The sequence below is a fragment of the Triturus cristatus genome, chromosome 4_1 (assembly GCF_964204655.1).
Source record: "Triturus cristatus chromosome 4_1, aTriCri1.1, whole genome shotgun sequence".
Lineage (NCBI taxonomy): Eukaryota > Metazoa > Chordata > Amphibia > Caudata > Salamandridae > Triturus > Triturus cristatus.
Window position 1 is genome coordinate 142,460,257 of NC_140585.1, and position 4,631 is coordinate 142,464,887.

Here is a 4,631-nt window from a genome sequence, read left to right on the forward strand (position 1 = left end):
CTGCCATTGGTTAGTTCAAGTGTTAGTCACACTGTAGGTCGTTCCATGACAGCATACAGCGTCCAGCTGTTTATCAGCTCGCTTAGCCATTGGCTCCATAGTCTTTGAGTGCCCTCTTTTTCCTGATCACATGTGCACATCTGTCTGACAATGAGTGCCCTTCAGTGCCAGGGTGGGGAAGCCAGTTCTACAGGCTTCCATTTTGTTACTTTTTATGGGTCCTCTTTTATTTTGTTTCTTCATTTTTGTATTTTGATTTGTAAAGCATTCTGCAGCTCCCAGGCCGCTCGCTTGCTCCTCGGTTCATTTGCAATGCCCCGCATCCTGTGCTGCCATTGCTCCTAAACTACACAGCTATCTTGGAATGGTATTGTCCCTAATGTGTGCTTTACCATTCCAAAATGGCCACCAATGCTTTCAAACATGTCGTTCATGATGGAAATGTAAGTAATGATACCATATGTACAATGCTATTGCAATATGGCAACCTGCTGCTAAGTTGAATTATTATTATTATGTTTTTTGTTTCTACTGTTATTCTTTTGATTTATATTGCTCACGTAGGCGCTGGAAGTAGCGACGTGGAAGGTGCTGCAGCCCCCAAAATAACCATGCTTGAATTCAGAAGGTGAGTGAGCAATAAAGATGCCTTAAAAGTTGTGTTTTTTGTCGCATTTGCTGTGCATTAAAGACAGGGGTATATTTTCTGACAATCTGTAGCTTATTATTTTAATTTGGAGATCATGGGTACTTTTCTTTCTCTTGATGCAAATTGAGAGGATTTGGTAGAGTGAACTATGTGACAGTCTTGCAAGCATACAGAGAGTCTGATTTAAAATTCAGTTATTAATGAACTGTGCAAATATTAGAAAATTTACCACCAGTTAGGAAACAAAAAATAAAGCCCATTTTTACGTAATCCCGAAGTGTGATGAAAAGAAAGATTAAATACAATAAAGACGGTTTACTTGGTGATGCGCAAATTAAACATATTCACTGAAACCTCACACATTCTGTATGGTTTCTGCCATATATTCCCAAGCAGCACCCATGGTTTTTGACACTTCCCCAGATTTACACGGGGCGGCTCCTCCTCTGCTATGGCGCAGGAGCGTCGCCCACTGCTTTTAAGCTGTCAGAAACATAAAATGACAATAACAGAGTTATTGTCATTTTATGTTCCATGTCCTGCTGCTTTGTGGCGGTTGGGCGGGCCTGCTCTGCTCTCTGAGCAGGGCAGGGAGGAGTGGTTCGCCCACTCCTAAGTGCACAATGACTGTTTGGTCGGTCCTGTCGGGCAGCCCAAACCAGTCATGCGCACTTCCCTGTTCTCCATGCAGGCTGTATTACAGCCTGAATGGAGAACATGCCCATTGCTCCAGCCCCTGGCAGAGCGCCGTGTCACGGCGCTCAGATCAATCACAACGCTGCAATGCAATGCAGATCAATCACAACTGATTGGCTTAGGGGAGGGAGCCTGGCTGCCTGCTTCCTGTTCCTGTCGGAGACAGGAGAGCAGGAGGAGAGAAGATGCAGGACCCGGCCTCGAAGTAAGTTTTTTAAGGTTTTTATTTCCGATCCCTGCTACTCCACATGCGCGACTGCCGCCCCACCCGCGTCCACTTTGCCACCTGCAAGCCTTGCCAGCAGCGACTGGATTTACAACATAGCATAAATCTGGGGCAGCGCCAAAACTAACGCCTTCCCAAAGCCGGCGCAGCATGAAAAAAAGAAAAAGGAAAAAATGAGGAGAAATGTTTGCATTTCTCCTCATTTATTCCTTTTTCCACACGCATAGAACGAGGAATATGTCTCCTTTGATTGTTTTTGTGCAGGAAGGTCAGACACTCTTGCACCGTGGGGTAAGGGTGCATGCGTTGGCACTAGGCTGCAGTTTGTGCGCCTGTGCACCGGCAGACAGGACCGGAATGTGCCGTAGCTTGTAGAAACAGCGTCATCCTTCTCTTGTCTTTTGACGCAGGGCAACGCACCTAGAAGGCTTGTGGCACTCTCCTACTCCAAAATATTGTAAATAAGCCACTCATTTTGGACTTGAATCGCTCTTGCACCAAGTTGCGTGGTACAAAGAGTGACGCAACTCCGCTCGTAAATATATCCCTTTATTCCGAGCAGTGAGGATATCAGATGCAGTTTGTGCAGGTAACAGCGGTGTGGCCGAGTAAGGGGGGATTTCAAAGGACGACGCAGAGGTCAAATGAAATAAATAATTAATTTTCCCTCTTCATCGTCCGTTGAAACCTCCCCCCAACCCAGCCCCACCGCCTCACCGCTGTTACCTGCAGGGGCCGCGGCTGGAGGATATGTTCCACGTTGTGGACGTCACAATGCGTGGGGTGACTGGGGTCCAATGTGTGAGTGTGCTTGGGCCCAGGGCGCGAGGCTCACACACAATCAGTGGGATTCTGCTCTGAGGCACTGGGTGATCAACTCACTGTGCGTGATTGTGCGTGCAGCGTGGGTGTCACATCACACCCTGTGGGATTGTGCTCCTGTGCACAAGGTGTGAGACCCACAAACAATAGAAGGATTGTACCCGAAGGATGCATCATTGCAAGAAACGCGTAAATAATGAAAATGAGGAGGAAGGAATGAAGGCGAAAGGACAGAAGACTAAAAAGGTTAATTTAAATCTACGCTTTATGTTTCAGGTTTCTAAGCCATAAAGGGTCACTTTGCGTCAGCAAAAGTCTTCTGCCGACACCCGGGATCGAACCAGCGATCTTTCGATCTTAAGTCTAACGCTCCCAACTGAGCTATTTCGGCCACCTGTGTAAAACGTTTGTGACTGTTGTTATTCTAGTGAATACACTATGGACGTGTTGTGCACGTGGGAGTTTCAGGGTTCACCGGTCTCATTTACCACCTGCCCCCTCTCAGCCCGGTGAGTACCTGCGTCTCTTTATTTCCATTACCAGGATCCTTGTGCCCAGAATATGCCCATCACAATCACAGCTACAGGATATCACTACGACGTGTGCCTGGGGTCGTTATTGTACCCTCCATAATACACATCACAATGACTGTGCCAGAGAATAAGCCTTTGAAATACACCTCTGCACCAAAGACCCCCCTCCCCCCCCCCCCCCCCACCCCACACCACACTCCTCCGCCAGGTTGATTGTGCCACAGAACGTGCCAATCAGAACCAAGGCGCTTTAAACGCGCCCATCCGAATTATTGAGCCAAAGAAAATACATGGGACATTTATTGTGCCACAGAATTCCCGCATCTCTTGATGAACCAATCAGAGTGAAGGAGGGCAGAGACCGTCCTTCTAACTTCACTCTGTGCAGAAACAACCCGATCATTGCGAATATAACTGAAGCCCTTCTTAGAGAGTTACCCTTGTGTCTGGATGGGTCTCAGCCCTGCTGCTTGTGTCCAGTGTGCACTCCCACAGCTCACCTTTCTGTCTCCGAGAGGCTGGTTTCAATACAATTTTTGCATCCCCTGTTCTCAGCTTAAACGCGAGTAACATAAAAACATATCCCTCCTCCTTGCTGATGTGGCGGGGTCGCTGCCCCGCCCCCTCCACCAGCTGTTTCTGCAGCTGGCTCGGTGGTCCAGGGTTCTAATTCCTGCTGAGTGCGGCAGAGTATGTATGTAATCAAATGCAGAACCATACCTGGTTATTTTAAAGTCACTTGTTTTGTGATTCTCCACTTTTCAAAGTATCCATTTATTGAAATATGGCTTTTTAAAAAGAAAATGTGGGCTCGTCCGGGATTTGAACCCGGGACCTCTCGCACCCTAAGCGAGAATCATACCCCTAGACCAACGAGCCAGCTGTATGAACCCATGTTACATTTTGTATATGTTGTGTCCATCTCTGCCAGAACTCTACCTGTATTTTATATCATTCCTGTCTGTGCCCTCCTTAGTCGCAGGGACTCCCGAAGGACAGAAGGGCGCTCCATGGCAGGGTCTCCTGACTCAGATATTCCTCTTTCAGCAAATAGCGCTTCCTTTTATTCAAAACTACTAAGAGAAGGAAACACCCACCACACACCTCTGCATGTTATTGTGTGACAGGATCCCACATTGAGGGCTTCACCTACAGGAAACTGATGCATCGGCATTGATGCGTCAGTTTCCTTGCGCCCGCACCAAATGTCCTTGAGACACCATGGATGCGCTGTATTTACAGTACAGGGCTCCATGGCGCAAGGATTAACAGATGCGTCAGAAATTCTGACTCATCTGTTGGCGCAAAAGTGACACATTGTTGGAGTTGCTCATAAAACTGATGCAACTCCAGCAATGCGTCAGAACACATAGGCAAGTCCCAGTGCAAAAGCCCTGAGTGAATCCTCACCATGGTCGGAGCAGGCGGAAGGATTTTGACTCAGTGAAATCATACAGTGACGCAGTGAAATGTAAATTTCACTGTACTAGCTCTACGTGGCTTTTTTGCTTGGAAACACCTACCCTGCATACTTTATACCTGCCGCAGGTATAATGTGCCTCAGTGCTCTACAAACTGATGGACTGCACACAATGTGTCAGTTTGTAGATGTGGCGCAGTGTGGTTCACTGATTGTGCCGCCGCTACGTCAAAAAAAGTGATGGAGCGAGGGCGCAAGGGGCTTGTAAATGAGGCCCTGAGTCTG

General features: G+C 47.6%; 1 non-coding gene across 1 annotated transcript; it reads right to left on the reverse strand.

Moving 5' to 3' along the window:
* Window positions 1-3,733: 3,733 nt before the first annotated feature.
* TRNAP-AGG (transfer RNA proline (anticodon AGG)) lies at window positions 3,734-3,805 on the reverse strand. Its single transcript has one exon. It is a non-coding gene; the product is annotated as a tRNA-Pro (tRNA).
* Window positions 3,806-4,631: the final 826 nt, after the last annotated feature.